Source organism: Alligator sinensis, unplaced genomic scaffold (genome assembly GCF_000455745.1).
Source record: "Alligator sinensis unplaced genomic scaffold, ASM45574v1 scaffold297_1, whole genome shotgun sequence".
Lineage (NCBI taxonomy): Eukaryota > Metazoa > Chordata > Crocodylia > Alligatoridae > Alligator > Alligator sinensis.
In genome coordinates, this window is record NW_005841848.1 from 2,229,739 (window position 1) to 2,245,348 (window position 15,610).

The window sequence follows — 15,610 nt, forward strand, 5'->3', positions numbered from 1 at the left end:
GAAGAAGCAGCTAGTATTTGCTTCAGATTCGGATTTGACCGATTTGGGGGACAGTGATTCAATTCAGTGATTTGAATCACTGTCCCAAATTGATTCAGCCAAATCTGATTCGGCAGCCGAATCTCTGAATCAGCCCCATCCCCTCCCGCTCCCCCAGCCCCATCAATGGCTGCTCTGCCTGGCCCCACTTCCCGGCTCTTTGGGAAAAAAAAGCCCGCAGTCACCGGCTGCTGCCAGGCAGGGAGGTGATCCCCACTGCCCCCCACTGCCCCACACTGCATGAGGGGCTCTGTCACAAGCCTCTATCCCCCACCCAGCCCCACCTCCTGGCTCTTAAGAAAGGAAAAAAAAAAGCCCCTACTCACCAGCTGTTGCTGCATGGGGGGAGCGATCCCCATTGCCCCCCACTGCTCCACGCTGCATGGGAGGCTCTGCCGCAATTCTCCTGACCCCCGCCTGCTCTCAGCCTCCACCATGGCTGGCCCACCCAGCCCCAGCTGTCAGCTCTTAAAAAAAAAAAAAAGCTCCCACTCACTGGCTCCTACCAGGTTGGGGTATGATTTCCGCTGTCCCCACTGCTCTGCACTGCATGGGTAGGTAGGCTATGCCATGAGTCCCTGGAAGCCCTGAGGCCACTGCAGCAGCCAGTGACTCTGGAGCTTTTTTCTTTTTTTTTCCTTTTTTAAGAGCCGGGAGCAGGGGCAAGTGGGGCAGCCATGGGGGAGGCTGGGAGAGTGGGTGGGGGGTGGGGGCTTGTGGCAAAGCCCCCCACACAGTGGGGGGAAGTGGGAATTTCCCCCTTGCCTGGCAGCTGCCGGTGAGTAGAGGCTTTTTTTTGAAGAGCCAAGAGCTGGGGCTGGGTGGGGCAGCCAGGGGGCGGGGGGGCTGGGAGAGTGGGTGGGGGGTGGGGGGGTGCTCAGACGGGCTCTGAGAGCAGGCAGGGGTCCCCCCATGGTCTCCTGCCCCTTCCTCCAGCCCCCCTCCCCTGCCGCCTACTTACCAGCATGGTCCAGCTCCCTGCGGCAGCGAGTAGGGCTGCTCAAATCTTGGAAGCTCTCCAAATCTTTTTTGAATCAACGTGGAGAGCTTTAAATCGATTCGGACCTTTTAATTGGTCTCCTAATTTTATTTGAATTTGGGGATTTGGCCTCCGAATCGGGCCAAATCTCCCCCGAATCGAATCAGCATCTGAAGCTTCGCATGGTCCTACTGTCCAGGTTTGTCCATTAGTACAGCTCTGCAACAATGGAGAATATGGCTGAGGGCTTAACTCCAGTGCATGCACAGCAAACTGATACTAGGGACTTTGGTTCATGGAAACCCGATTTTTCACCTGAAACACCTGGGTATACATCTTGTGCTGCTGTGATTACCTTTCACCTCAATTCAGTAAATGTCGCTGTCAGTTGACATTTGTTGGGGAAGAGAGAGAACAGAAAGAGGGAATAGAAAAGGATGGAGTTAAGGATTAGTTCTCCAGGCATCTGACTGTCCAGCAGTGGTTGCTTTGGCTACTGTCAGTTTATCTTTCAAATTGTATAGGCTTTGAATTCAAATATTGTATTGTGATTGGTTTAACTCCTTAGGCCACCTCCACATATGAAGGCATGTGCAGTTTGTGATGCCACAAATCTGTGGTGCCACAAACCACACGTATTGAACGTTACAACATGCGCTGAGCTGCTGATTTGCAGCGCGAGGTCAAAATGAGCTCTTGAAAAAAAAGTATTGGAAAAAAAAAAAGATGGAAAGCATGTGAAAAAAATGCACCGGGACAAACGGAGGCCTGGTCCTCCAGTGCAATGTGCTGGCTACTGGCCAGGCATCTCTAGTGCTCTGTTTGTGCCTCTTCTGCTCCAACACACTGTATGGCATGCTGGGAGCAATCAAAAACATGGCAGGGCTCACAACTGCCTGCTGCTGAGCCTGCTGGGCATCCAGGGCCTGTTCTGACCCCACAGAGGCACCCAGGGTCAGCTGGAATCTCTTAGAGCTGGGCACAAGGAGCAGCCTTGCCACTTCTCCAGAGGCCTGGCCCCAGAGGCCTGGGCTCTGGCAAGCCAGACCAGGACCTCTGCGTGAGGGGTACCCAGGCCATAGCTGCAGGCACCACTGAGCAGCTGGAGGCACTGGGGTCTGCTGTGGGCAGCATGAGCGACCATGGTGAGGCAGGTAGGGGGACCCAGCTGCAGGATTCTGCCCAGGCCAGACACTGGGGACCGATCTGGCAGCCTGAGGAGGTTACTGACCTCCTGGTCACTTCAGGCGAGGAGGCTATACTGTAGCAGTTGACCCAGGGATACCGGAACAAACATGTTTACTGGGCAATTGCTGCATAGAAGGCCAAGCAGGGGCAGGCCTAAACAGGGAAACAGTTGAGGAGCAAGGCCAAGGCATTGCACAGGTAATTTCAGGGCCCTCCTCCAGATCTGCAATAGCACTGCTGCCCAGCCATGTTGGGAGTGATGGTGAAGATGGACTCATGTCACAGTCAGGACCCACTGCCACAGCCAAGCCTGAAGTGACACTGGAGTGGCAGGTCCCACAACTCCTGTGTGACACCAGTGGGAATGGTGTGGAGGCTGAGGATGGGCTGGGATGTCACACATGTCAGTGGAGGCCAAACCTCAGTGGCCTCACTACCAGGCCTCACCCCTATCTGAGGCCAGGTCCGGCTCTGGCTCCCCCTCAACCCAGGACCCAGGAACTGCAGTCTCCTGGCCAAGGCGACCACCTGTCACCACAGCCTAGAAAGTCTGGCAGAGGGCATGGGGAACTGGGACCCACCCCATCCCCTCTCTTCTCCCCTGGTCCACTCCTCCTTGTGCCCTAACCCAAAGCCCAAACCCATCTCTGCCACCTCTGTCTCTCCTCTCCTGACCCCCACTCCTCTGCTGTGCGGGGGCTCCCTTCTCAGCAGGAGCAGGACAGTCTCCCTGCCTTGCCAGCACTCCCAGCTGGATGGAGCTGGTCCTGGCCATGAGGCCAGGGGGGAGGTGGTGTTCCCAGGGCCATGTGTCCATTGGGCTGCAGCTCCACAGCTGCTGGAGCTGGTGGCTGAGGGCCTGGGGGTTGTGGAACGATGCATTGATCCTGGTAGGGGGAGAAGCCAAGTACCACAGGCTGGGCTGGATGTGACACTTGTCCCTGGGAGGATCCCTCTAGGTGGGACCCCATGGAGGCCATGAGCAAGGTGTGGCCCTTTGGGCATCAGGACACCCAGAGAATGGGAAAGGACAGGCAGACCTCAAGATGGCCACAGTCCTTGTCAGGGTGCCAGCCCCACATTGCTCTGGCTTGGGGGCCATCTGCCTGGCTCCATGCCCAAGAGTGAGGCTACTCCCTGGGGACCCTTGCTGAGTCCTGTTTTCACCTCTCACCATATTGCTGTAGCTGAAGATTGCCCTCCATTTACTTTCTCTACAGACAGCTTATCTGCCAAGGGAGAGGCCACTGCCCAGCACCTGGAAGCTGCCCAACCACTTTCAGGCACTGCAGGGATCATCCAGGTATGCTGCCTATGCCAAGAGCAACACACACACAGTGGGACAGTGTCCAGGAGGAGTTGCTCTGGACAGAATGGGCGTACCAGAAGGTCCTGGCCAAGTTCTACTGCTCCCACCATGACCAGGCCCTTGTTTTGGAGGCGGTGCAGGCAGGAGGGTGTCCCTGCAGCAGCTAGTGGTAGAGACAAGATTTCATAGAGTTGATAGACATTAGGGCTGGAAGGAACCTCAAAGATCATCAAGTCCAGCCCCTGCCCCAGGGGCAGGAAGTCAGCTAGGAGTAAAGGACCCCAGCAAGATAATCATCCAAGCATTTCTTGAATAAGTTCAGAGTACGTACCTGCACCACATATGGAGGGGGTCTATTCCAGGTCTTGGGCACTCAGACAGTAAAGTAATTTTTTCTTATGTCCAGCCTAAAATGGTCTTGTAGGAGTTTATGACTGTTGGTCCCTGTTTTTCCTTGGGGTGCTCTGGTGAACAGACATTCTCCCAGATCCTGATGAACACCCCTTGTGTACTTATAGGTAGCCACCAGGTCCCCCCTGAGCCTGCACTTTTCCAGACTGAAGAGTCCCAAGGGAGGAGTGGCAGCTGCCCCAGGACAGCTACAAGGAGCTGAGGCAACTGTGGGCCTCCATCAATACTGCCATCCAGGAAGAGTGCAGGGTGTTGCAGCAGCTCTTGGCTGCCATCCCCACCCCAGCTGCCCCTGCCATTGTGCCCCAGCCCATGCCAGCCCCAGCACAGGCACCAGGTCCCCCTGGCCAGCCCATGACCCCACCACCAGGGGCAGGGCCCAGCTGGAAGTATTATGCCTGGCTGGTGGCTCAGCTGGCACCTCAGCAGGGACCACGGCGTCTGCTGCAGAGAAGCATTGCTCCTGCTTCTCCGTTTCCCAATCCTGGGCCTGAATGCAGCATCTGCCTCTGAGGAGGAGCACCCAGCCTCCTCCCCAGAGCAGCTGGGGCCCCAGCCACGTCAGCATGGCCCCCACACGTAGGGTGGTCGCACACAGGGCCAAGGCCTGGGTCAGGGCCAAGGGGCTGCGAACCCCTGATTCCCTTCTAACTGCACCTCCTCCCCTGGTGTTTCCCTCACTCCTAAGGACCCTTTTTCTTGCTTCTGATGCTTGTGTGAATAGTTGCCATTTATTTCTGGTTTTGAATGGGTTTGTGCATGGGTGGGGGCTGGGTGCATGGTGGTGAGGTTGTGGAGGGTCTCATGTGAAGTACTGTTGGTGTTGGAGAGAAGGAGGGGGAATAAAGTTGCTTTTGTTTTCATCACAGCCACATAGCTTATGTTGTTGCAGTTCTGGCAGTGGCCAGGGATGGAGACCCCTGGGCAGGTGGCCTGGTGCAGATGGTGAGAAGATTGGTGCTCTACTCAGGGATGTGGGCTTGCAGATGAGTGCTGATAGCTTCACTCACTCTGGCTCCCATGTACTGCCATTGGAAGGGGTGTTTCTTACCCGCAACAATGTTTCTGGCTGCCTGACTCTGCTGCTGCTTTACTGGATGCACCATGATGCATGCATGACTGGATGCAGCCATGGGGCCACAGGTCCAAGGGAACAGATGCTGTAGCAGGTGGCAGTGGGTCTCAGCAAGGTGGCAGTCCCTGCTGCCAGACTGAGGCAGTGGGTACAGGGTGCCACTCTAGGTCAGGGCTGATGCAGACCAGCTGGCACAGGGAGCTAGTGTCCCAAGACAGAACTGGCTGGGCCTGAGAAGCTTCTGAGGGCAAGTAGCCTTGAGTTGCTCACCAGGCCCCCAGTTTATACTGCTGGTTCTGGCCCCAGCCTCCAGCTGAAGAGCCAGGAGGAGCTGGGCAACAGCAGTTTGCCCAAAGTGGCACAGTTTGTCCTGTGACAAAGCCATGTTCAGGCATGTGCACTGAGGCACAAATTACTGGCACAAATTTGTGCCACTATTACTTGTGCCAGTACAAGTGTATGTCCCTGCATATGTGGATATAGCCTTAGAGGAAAAGTGCCATTTCATCTTATATGGATGAGTCCAGTGGAGGGAGGACAGCTGACTTGTACTGCTTGAATAAGTAAAAACATGTTTGCCTCTTAATTATGACAGGTGAGGAGAGCTATTATGTTTCATTCTGATCATGGACATGAGAGATTGTTCAAGGAACTGCCTTTCCAGATAAGCTTAACTCTGATAGGATACCTGGCACACATGAAAACCCTGTTCCTTATTTGCCCCTCAAGTACAAAATTGCATGACGAAGGTAGAAAAATTGAAGAAAATTGCAATGAAATGTGCAAACACAAGCTTCAGTCTATGATCTCTCAATCTTGGGTAGGAACACACACTCAATGTATGGACAAGTTAGCAGGAGCATATACCACCTATACGAGGAAAGGGTTTAGGCAACATGAGTTACCAATGTGCCAGAGCATGCTGTTAAATGGAAATAAACCATAGCAACAGAGAATGTGCATGGTAACCGGCCCTGTGATGGATGGACAGCATAGATTTTCAATGCATGCAACTCAGACAGCAAGGAGTAACGAAGGAAATCCACAACGCCCCTTTTATAGGAGGGTCTACCCATTTAAGGGTAAAAAAGCATGGGTCCATGCTACCCTGTTCAGTTGTAAGATTCAATTGGGGAAAGGCTTAGTGGTTCCTGTATTTGGCTGAGAGAGTATGGTGGGAGGAGAATAGTGGGAGACAGAAAATCATCTGGACTCACTGAGCCTGTCTTGGTCTGGTAATAGTTTTGTTTGGTTCTATATTGCAAAGTATTGTATTAGAGGTAATAAACTGTCCCTTGAGGAGAGGGTCTAAAAGAGACTTGGGTGCCACTTGTCCTAACCTGGAGAAGGAGTTCACTGGCTTACTATCCCATTCAGAACAGCCACTCACAAGAGATGAGCCAGGGGAACATTGTCATTAGTGATGGCAGCAGTCCCTTGATATGAGGTTGACAGTCTTCCAGTAAATAGGGAAGTCATCAGTAAATCCCTAGATGATGATGAGGCTGATCCAAGATCCTCATGTTCAATTAGAGATGTGGCAAATAGTTCCAGGAGGATGAAGTAAGTCATGGTGATGTCAGCTCACAGCTCTTTCCTTTTGTCTCCACCTCCATGGTGAGGTGAGTTTGCTTGAAATAACTGATTGTACATCATGGCAGAATTAGGGGCAATTCAGTGTTTGAGTCTACCAAGTATTGATGCTAATATTACACTTCTTCAGATTGGCCTTTAAGATGTCCTTGAATCTTTTCTTTTGCTTACTTCTAAAGCAGTGACCATCGGTGAGCTGGGAGTATAGGACCTGTTTCTGGAGCTGGTTGTCAGGCATCCTCATGACACGTCTTGTCCAATAAGAGCTGGTGCTTCATAAACGTGGTTTCAGTGCTGGTAGAATTTGCTTGAACCAGAACAATGGTGTTCACTTTTCTGTCCTTCCAATTGGTATAGAGGCTTTTCTGAAGATATCACTAATGGTAATGTTCCAAAGCTTTCAGGTGTTTCTGATATGTTGTCCAAGTTTCGCCCCCATACAACAGGGTAAGGATGACAATAGCTGGGTAGATGAGAAGTTTGGTTCAGGTCCTGATGTCACAATCATCAAAGACCTGATTTCAGAGATGTCCACAGGCAGCACTGGAGTATTTTATCTGGTGTTGAATATTATCATCTGTTTACTTCTTGGGAAAGGTGACTAGCCAGGTAGGGAAAATGCTCAGCTTGTTCAAGGATTACCCTCTACTTATACTATGTGGAGGAGCAGCTGGTTGCTTTGGAATGGGTTGATACAGTAGCTTGGTTTTTGTGAAGTTGACAGTAAGTCCAGGCGTTTCATATGCTTCACAGAAGCAATCAAAAGTAACCTGAAGCTTTTCAATGGAATGGACACAATTGTTAGTGTATTGAAAATAAGTAATGGAAGTGTTGGCTATCTTGGATTTAGAACTTAACAGGTTGATATTAAAGAGATTCCCATATGTGCAATACTGGATGCTGATTCCATTTGGAAGTCTGTCAGCAGTGAGATGCAGAATAGCTGCAATATAGATGGAAAAGTGTTGGCGCTATAACACATCCTTGCTTGACTCCAGTTCTAATAATGACGAGGTCCATGGCTGCTGTCATTTGTTGTGAAGAAGTCTGATAATGGTAAATTTTGGCAGGCATCCAAATCTCATCAGTATCTTCCATAGGGCTTCTCTGTTGATTGAATCAAAGGCCTTAGTCAAGTCAATAAAAGCTATGTAAAGATCTCAGTATTGCCTGCAGCACTTCTCTTGCAGCTGTCTAGCAACCAAGATCATATCTATTGCATCTCTTAGTGGTCTAAAACCACACTGGAACTTGGATAGAATCTCCTCAGTGAGGAAAGTAAGTCTATTGAGGAGAATGTGGGCAAGAATCTTCCCAGCTAATGCAATACCATAGTAATAGCTACAATCCAATCAATCTCTTTTCTTGAATATGGTAATGTTTCTGGCATTCCTTGAGTCACTAGGAATCTGTTCATATTTCCAGATTTTTATAATAATGACGTGTAGTTGGTAAGAGTGCTTTTTTTCCACCTTGCTTATAAATTTCAGTTGTTATACTATTAGGCAAATATGAAAATACTGACATGGTCCTTCTGTCTTGCTGTCCATTAACTTAGGATGTTACTACAGTGTTCACCAGTGTGGTATCTACCAGCTTCCTACTAGTTCTCACTTTTGAAGCTGTGCAGCTGGTATTCTTTGTTTATAGGGCTGCGTCTTGCATTTGTGCATTTGCATTTTCCTTGGTTGCTATGGTACATGCTCTTTCCTGGGAGCATACGTTAAACCCTCTACAGGCTGTTTTACCTTATGCTCACTTTGCTCCTTCCTGATATACATGAAGAAAGGGGGCTTATGTAGAATGCTGAGCTGACTGGTGATATTATTTACGTACCTGCTTTCTTCATGCATCACACACTTACAGGTAGCACAGTCACAAAAGATCTTACACCTGGAGGGGCATCAGTCCAGCACTGGGGTTTGTGTGTAGCTTACTTCTTTGCCTTTTATCTGCTGCAGTACCAACTGTCTGTTTCTGTGTGGCATACAGCTGATGGGATAAGGCAGACTCCCATGGGAAGTTACAGACAAACATTTGCCAGAGAAAATAAGAGCTAGAAAATGCCAAAGTACGCCACGGAATATAGTTATTAGACTGAAAAAAATTTTGAGTGAGGATTGTGCCTGTAAATACAGGTACCAGTGAGCTCTTATTAGCTTTTAGCAAATACTGAGTGACTCAATAATGCAGAATATCATTATAGGCTGGTTTAAATATTGTTGAAGCTATTTGGTGTAACAACCAAGTTTCATTGGAAAAAGTGTAAAAAGCAAGGCACTATTTTAAAGACCTGAAACAATAGGAAAACCAAAAAAAAAATACATGTACACTGTAGGGTTCAAGCAGAAGTTGATTCACATGGTGTAACACATGGGCATCCCGGGGCCAGTCAGATCATTGGCCCACCCACTTGTCTCTGGGTAAACCACCTGCCTACCTCACCTGCCATGCCTTAATGATAACGATTGAAAGATGTCAATAAGGTGGGAGGCTACCCATTTACCTGCCCTGATGCCAAGGGCCCATATACATGGCTCCGGCCTTCCCTGTACCGTGTCCCATGCCTCAAAGGAGACATCCATGTTACTCCAGTGCCTCACACTGTGACCCATGCTCCAGAGTCTCACCTGGAACTCTCACTCCTCACTGGAGCATACAGTCACTGTGCCCTAACACTGGGCTCTCCTTCAGTCCATTGGTCAGGGATCCCAGCCCCTACCCATTCAGGGCTCCAAGCCCTCTCTCACTTCAGGACTCCGAGCCCATTGCTTAGGGCTCCCAACCCCTACCCATTCAGGGTTCCAAGCCCCATCCCCTGCTGTACACTGGGCCACATCCCCTGCCATATGCTGGGCTACAATACCCTTATCCTCTCACCCCAGGAGCTTCACACATCACTCCCCACTGGCTCAGGGACCCACCCCCCTGGAGCCACACACTTGGCTCCTTAATACAGCCTCAGAGCTCGCAGTGAGTCTGGGCACTGTCTCTGGCCCCTTCACCTGGTCAGGGCCCCACCTCAGAGCTCACAGTGAGTCTGGGCCCTTGCTTTGTTCTTCGGGGTGTTCTACCCTAGCTTTTCCCCTCCACGGGGTCACCCACAAGGCAGCAGGGGCTGAGGCTTTCTGGCACCCCATGCTCACCCATTGCTGGGGAGGCCCAAGGTGTGGCATTTCCTGGAGACTTCCTGCCCATTGGCAGTCCCGCCACACCTAATCCAGCAGGGTGTAGTTTTAGGTCATGACTCAGGACCAGGAGCCTCCAGCCATTTCCATAGCTCCTACCCTTACCTCCAAGCTGTCATGAGTAGCAGCTCCAGCCGGGTGATGGTCTCAGCTGCTAGCAGCAGACTGCTGGCTTTGCTGTTCAGGGCCCTGCTCTTATAATGAACAGCTGGGCCTTGCTCCCAATCAGGTAATTAGGCCTGATTGGGAGAACAACCTGCTGCAGGATGCTTTGCTGCTGCCCGCGCCCCTAGGAGTAACAGAGCACACCCTGGGGTGTGGCCCAAGGGGTTTCTCTTGATACTGCTATAGCAAATGCAGGGCCTGAGACATTGTTGGCTGTGTGAAAGAAGAAAGGCAATGGCAGAACCATAGAAGCACTACTGGTATATTCATGTGAGAATGCCAAGGGGAAGAGCTGTTGATACAGATGCTAGCTGGAGAGGGGCTTGGAACTGTGAACAAATTAACTGTCTCTAGTTTAATTCCTGCCATGTTCAGGAAAGCATAGATGTATGGACATTCTTTGTAAATCAACAGGATTGCATCAACAGAAGGATCTGACACCATCAGCACCTTCCCTTTCATGTTGACACAACCCTCAGGATGCCCAGAACTGGCCAACTACTTGCATGAAAAAGGGCTAACACAGGGTCTTATGGAAGCTGTCCGGTGACAGCTGGCATGCTCCCTGGGTACAAGGGCAGTACAAGGGCTTTCACTGAAACTATGGCCATCAGCCATTCTCCTCCTCAAATCCAACTCATCTTCCCTAGAAGTAGGGTTGCCAACTCTGACTGAAGCTATTCCGGGAATGTTTTTTTCCCAACATGATGTAATGTCATTAATTGTACTGTTCAATCCATTCACAATATCAATCTCCCAGATTGCTTTCATAAGTCACTGGGAGATTGATGCCGATTCCAGTAGACCCCCAGCCAATCCGGGCAGGTTGGCAATCCTACCTGGAAGCAATTCAGTTCTGAATCATTATCAGGCATGGAACAAGAGTGAAGGCAGACTAAATTAAGTGTGGTGGTCAGTGAGGTAGACTCCAACCTATTGCTACATTCAGAGAAATCAGATATGCATGAATTTTCTTATACCATGCACCACTTTGGATTTCAATTAAGAGATGAGACAAAGTTGTTTTGTAGCCCCTCAGCTGAAACATGATGTTTAAGTACAACAAAAAAGCTGTCATAGAGGACTTTAAAAATAAGATAGTTAATAGCACAGCCCAGTCATAATAACACAATCTACACTTACTAAAATCACGTTGCTCTAGCAACCACATATATTTCTAAGAAACAAAAGCAGCAGCTTCATTTAGGTGCTGATTAATGAAAAAGAACTTGAGTACATGCTTAACTTTGAATGCTTTGAAGCCAGGCTTCAGGCATGCATGGCTAAATCAGGACCTAAACCCTGGGTTTTAGTGAGGGGTGGGAAGGGATGATTCAATCAGGCTATGATCAACTGAAGCAGAAGCAAAGCTGAAAAAGGATGGTCTTTGGTAGGGTTAGCTAAGGCAGAGGAAAAAGGGATTGCACACCTGAGGGAGTCCCTGACCATTTATTAAACCCAGGAATGATGGTGGAATCCCTAAAAGAGCCAAGGTCAACACAGAGTAGAGACCTCCCCAACAGGATTTAGGAAAGACGCTTGAAATATGACAGTATAGTTAAAATCTGTATCTCATTTAAAGAGTCAGCCTCTCTAGTAGCAACAAGTTATAACTATATTGATGTTATGGTCAAAACCAGGAAATATTCTCTACACACTGTATGCTCCAATTCCTATTAATGGTTTAAAGATGTAAGGGAAGATGACCAGTGGGAATAAATTGGTAGAGCTCCACTGAAGTGAATAGAGGTATGCTGAAATATATTAGCTGAGGATTTGGGCTTGAGTTTTAATTCTTATTAAAAAATCCTTGTGCGATCTCAAACAATGCCATCTATCTCCTTGGTGACACCTTGATCCTGCATGCTTTTATTTTCTACCACCTACCTGTTTTCTAAGCCTGTGAAGCACCAATTTCAGACAATTCCCAAAACTTAGCTGTATCTTAGTTTTGGTCTAGAGTCTTCCTAATTCTTACTTTATGAATTAAGCTGGGCTTGTCTACATGAGATGTTTACTGAGCAATTGACTAATTAGGTGCACAGTAAACATCTCAGGATCTACATGTGCACCCCTATTAGGCTGGAGTAAACTAATTTACTCTGCAGCAGGATAGTACTTTCATAGATTTCATAGACATTAGGGCTGGAAGGGACCTTGGAAGATCATCAAGTCCAGCCCCCCACCCGAAGGGCAGGAAGTCATATGGGGTCATAGGATCCCAGCAAGATAAGCATCCAATTTTCTCTTGAAGGTGTTCAATGTAGGTGCTTGAACCACCTCCGATGGAAGGATATTCCAGACCTTGGGGGCTTGGACAGTAAAGAAATTCTTCCTTATGTCCAGCCTGAAACGGTCTTGCAGTAGTTTACAACCATTCGACCTTGTCATTCCTTGGGGCGCTCTGGTGAACAAATGTTCCCCCAGATACTGGTGGTCACCCCTGATAAACTTATAGGCGGCCATCAGATCACTCCTGAGCCTGCGCTTTTCCAGGCTAAAGAGCCTCATAGCTCTCACCCTGTCGTCGTAAGGTCTGTTTTCCTGAGCGCGTGGCTCTTCTCTGGACTCTCTCAAACTTTTCCACATCCTTTTTGAAATGTGGGGCCCAAAACTGGATTCAGTCCTCCTGCTGTAGCCTCACCAAGGCCGAGTACGAGGGGACAACGATGTCCCGGGATTTGCTTGAGAAGCATCTATAGATGCAAGCCAGAGTTTTGGTAGCTTTACTAGCCGCAGCATTGCATTGCAGGTTTATATTCATCTTGTGATCAATGATGCCCCCCAAGTCTCTTTCTTCCGTAGTACTAGCCAGCGTAGCACTGCCGAGTCTATAAGGATGCTGCAGGTTTTTCCTCCCGAGGTGGAAAACCTTGCATTTTTCAGTGTTAAACACCATCAGGTTCTTGTCCGCCCATTTGCTGAGCCTGTCCAGGCCAGCCTGGATCACCCTCCTGTCTTCAGGTATGAATGCTTTGCCCCAAAGTTTGGTGGCATCGGCGAACTTGGCCAGTCCACTTCTGACTCCAATGTCCTCATCATTAATGAAGATGTTGAACAATATGGGTCCAAGGACAGAGCCTTGGGGGACCTCACTGGTCCCGGGGCACCATGATGATTGACTTCCGTCAATTACCACCCTCTGGGTCCAACCCCGGAGCCAATTTCCCAGCCAGTGGATCGTGGGGGACCCAAGGCCACAATTGGCCAGTTTTGCCAAGAGGTGATCATGGGATACCAGATCGAAGGCTTTTTTGAAGTCAAGATATATGGCATCAATCTCTTCTCCCTTGTCCAGGTGATAGGTCACCTGGTCATAAAAGGAAATGAGATTGGTCAAGCAAGACCTACCTACTACAAACCCATGCTGGCTACCCCTCAGGATGTTGGCGTCAGCCAGTCCATTAAGGATGGCCTCTTTAATAAACTTTTCTAAGATCTTCCCTGGGATAGAAGTCAGGCTGATGGCTGACTTGAAGGTATCCAGCTTCTCAAGATGTTCCTTCACAAAGTCAGCATTAATGGAGGGCAGGGGATCACCCTCACCCGGACTTCCTGGCCCTGTAGCGGGCATGGGCGTCCCATGGGACTGATGAAAGACCGACGCAAAGTACCTATTTAATAGGTTGGCTTTTTCCTGGGCGTCAGTTGTCAGTTGCCCCATCTGGTTCAGTAGAGGTCCAATATTGCCCCTGCTTTTCCTTCGGCTCCTCACATATCTGAAAAAGGACTTTTTATTGTCCTTGATGCTCGAAGCTAGTTGGAGTTCAGTTGCAGCCTGGGCTTTCCTGGTTTGCTCCCTGCAGGACTGGACCAGTGCAGAATATTCCACCTTGGATACTTGTATGTTACAAGTAAAAAGCTCTGCAGCAGCATACATGTAGATGCTGCCCAGCTGGTTGGGGTATGAGGGTACTTCAGTGTGGGGTCTACCTGCCAACTAGCCCCACACTGAAGCTCCTTAGGCCCTAGTCAGCCCCTCCACAGCACGTTGAGCTGGAGGAAGCAGCCCTAGGCTGGCAGGTTGACCCCTGGAGCTCCCTGCCAGCTGGGGCTGCTCCACCCAGGCTCCATGTGCTATGCCTAAATAAACTGTGGAGCTTATTGCTTCACAGTTAATTACTCCTGCGAGCATGTTCAAACGACATGCCCGGGAGCAATTAATTCCAGAGCAATAAGCTCCATAGGTTATTCAGGTGCTGTAACTGTATGTGTAGATTTGAGTCCCAAAGATTAGGGACAAGCTACTCACTGTAGGGAGATGGCCTATATCAGTCTCATCTTTTATGACCTTTATGGCCACATCCAGACAAGCACAAACATTTGGTTCTCTGGGAATAAGTAGCAGTGGTGCTTCTGGGGGCCTCCTGGGGCTGCAGCAGCAGTGATCCTGCCAGATGGGGCAGACCCTGCTCCACTTTTCAGTGGTGCGCACTGCCTGTGTGTGCTCTGCTTTTTCCCATGTGTTTTTTTGACCCCTAGATATCCAGGGGTCAAAAAAACCTGCAGAAAAAAGAACTGGAGCAGCGTACGTATGGGCAGCATGCTCTTGCAGCACAGAGAATACTTGATTGTGTGGTATGTAGCGCTGCAGATGTGTTTGTAGCGTTGCATACCACACAGCGGTGCTTGTCTGGACGTACCCCATGAGATTTTCAGTCATCTTTGACATGAATTCCAAAACAGTTCCTGATTTTGCTAAAATTGCCCTATCACACCTCTGAGACATCAGAGAGCAACTTAATTCTTTATTTTGAATTATGTAATTCTTTTATACATCAATGTAGCACTGACAAAGAAATTTTTTTCCTTGACCCATTATTGTATTCTTCCACTCTCTCCACCTCACCCCTCCACTCACTGTAACTAGTAACACTTCAATATTTTCTTTTTCTGTTTCAGTTTTAGTTTGTCTCCATCCATTTTTATGTCAAATTTGTTCTGTAGAAACCTCAAGTTTCTGCAAAGTATTTCCTGCTTTCCCCACCTTTCTCCATATAGTATTTTGTGATATTTTGTACGAAAGTAAAATTGCATTGTATTATTCTTCTGATAATGCATTTGGGGATTCTATAATGCAGCAGACCAATAGGGTGCACTACCACACTGCATTGTATTTTTCTCAGGCAGGGTCAGCATAGACTCTGTCACTGTCGATGGGCAAAAAAATCATTTTCCAATCCAAATATATAAAATTCAGTTGTCTCACCCTTTCAGTATGTATTTCTCAAGCATTCTTAGCTAAATAAGTTTGGATGCAGATAAACTAGGACAGCTGGAAAAAATGGTGCTTTTTTAAATATCCTCTTAAAACAAACATTTTACCTATTCCAAGAAACCCTCACAGTAAGAATTACCCAGAATATGTCCTTACAACTTCAGAACCTCAACAAACAGTCGTCAGTCTTCAAATAATGTGCATGTGTGCTGACTACAAAGCAGATTTAAAATGATCTCTTATAAATAGTTAATATAGCATAAATGGAATATAAAGAAATAGAATTGCTAAACAGGAGTTAGAACGGTAGCTTATTTATGCAAGATGCTTTCAGTCAGCGTGAACTCTCTTCTTCACACACACTACACTGATTTCACTCATGGCTTGCCACTTCAATCTTCTGCTAATAGTGGTGCCTGAAAATAACAGACAAAAGCTGCAAGCA

General features: G+C 48.6%; 1 long non-coding RNA gene across 2 annotated transcripts in view; it reads left to right on the plus strand.

Annotated features, from left to right (window-relative positions):
• The window catches only part of LOC102384322, a 45,157-nt gene extending 40,396 nt beyond the window's left edge, over positions 1-4,761 (plus strand). For both annotated transcript variants that reach the window (XR_001358370.2, XR_003095036.1), the window contains exons 4-5: positions 3,427-3,509; positions 4,034-4,761. This is a non-coding gene — a long non-coding RNA (uncharacterized LOC102384322). The remainder of the gene's footprint in view (positions 1-3,426; positions 3,510-4,033) is intronic.
• Positions 4,762-15,610: the final 10,849 nt, after the last annotated feature.